The sequence below is a fragment of the Heteronotia binoei genome, chromosome 4, assembly GCF_032191835.1.
Source record: "Heteronotia binoei isolate CCM8104 ecotype False Entrance Well chromosome 4, APGP_CSIRO_Hbin_v1, whole genome shotgun sequence".
Lineage (NCBI taxonomy): Eukaryota > Metazoa > Chordata > Lepidosauria > Squamata > Gekkonidae > Heteronotia > Heteronotia binoei.
Window position 1 is genome coordinate 5,281,062 of NC_083226.1, and position 1,236 is coordinate 5,282,297.

At 46.8% G+C, this 1,236-nt stretch overlaps 1 non-coding gene across 1 annotated transcript; it reads left to right on the top strand.

Annotated features, from left to right (window-relative positions):
- Nucleotides 1–493: 493 nt before the first annotated feature.
- Nucleotides 494–565, top strand: TRNAV-AAC (transfer RNA valine (anticodon AAC)). The gene has a single exon. It is a non-coding gene; the product is annotated as a tRNA-Val (tRNA).
- The last annotated feature ends 671 nt before the right edge of the window (nt 566–1,236 follow it).

Below are 1,236 nucleotides of genomic sequence, written 5' to 3' on the forward strand. Positions count from 1 at the left end.
AAGATCCTAAGTGGCAACTCAATTAAAACAAAATCCTTCAAACGTACAACTTGCCAGATGTTGTCCGAGAAGCTCCTCAGGCTGATTTCAATGGTAGGGCGCAAATATACACACAGGATGTTGCCACAGACAGACAAGTTATACTAGAAACCAAATTAGCACCCTGGTACAAATCAATTAAGTTAGATGATCATAGGGCATAATAACTGTCCAAGATTCCCTTCTTTAAATTATGCTCAGCAGTCACATCCATTCATTTCCAAACAATGCCAAACTGCTATGCTTGAAAGACGTTACACCCAAATACCAGTTACTCATAGGGCTACCAAGCTCCCCCCCAGGGACAGGAGGACCAAGAGGTTGTGGCTCAGTGGTTGAGCCTCTGCTTGGCATGCAGAAGATCCCAGGTTCAATCCCCGGCATTTCCAGTTAAAAGGCCAGGTAGTTGGTGATGGGAAAGACCTCTGCCTGAGACCCTGGAGAGCCATGAAGTGGGGCTGTGGCTCAGTGGTAGAGTCTCTGCTTAACATGCAGAAGGTCCCAGGTTCAATCCCCGGCATTTCCAGTAAAAAGGCCAGGTAGTAGATGATGGGAAAGACCTCTGCCTGAGACCCCGGAGAGCCATGAAGTGAACATATGAACATCTGAAGCTGCCTTATACTGAATCAGACCCTCGGTCCATCAAAGTCAGTATTGTCTTCTCAGACTGGCAGCGGCTCTCCAGGGTCTCAAGCTGAGGTTTTTCACACCTATTTGCCTGGACCCTTTTTTGGAGATGCCGGGGATTGAACCTGGGACCTTCTGCTTTCCAAGCAGATGCTCTACCACTGAGCCACCATCCCTCCCCAAAGAAAGACCTCTGCCTTTGGGGATCCGCTGCATGTCTGAGCAGGTGATACTGACTGTGATGGACCAGTGGTCTGGTTGGTATAAATTATATGCAGTTGTCCAAATGTCAAAACTTTAGTCAACTGGCCTTGTGTTAACGTCTAAGGCAGAGGTGTCAAATTCATTTGTTATTAGGGATGGCTCTGACATAAATGAGACCTTGTTGGGCCGGGCTATGTCAGGGTGGCCATGTCGTGCCAGGCCATGCGTGTACCTATCTAAGATTAGATAGCAGAAATATAAACTTTATAAAAGACACAGACAAACACAATTAAAACATTAGCACATTGGTCTCAAAGGTGCTTTATTTGTACCTCGCCTGTGTGATCCAGGGAACTGGACAAAGGA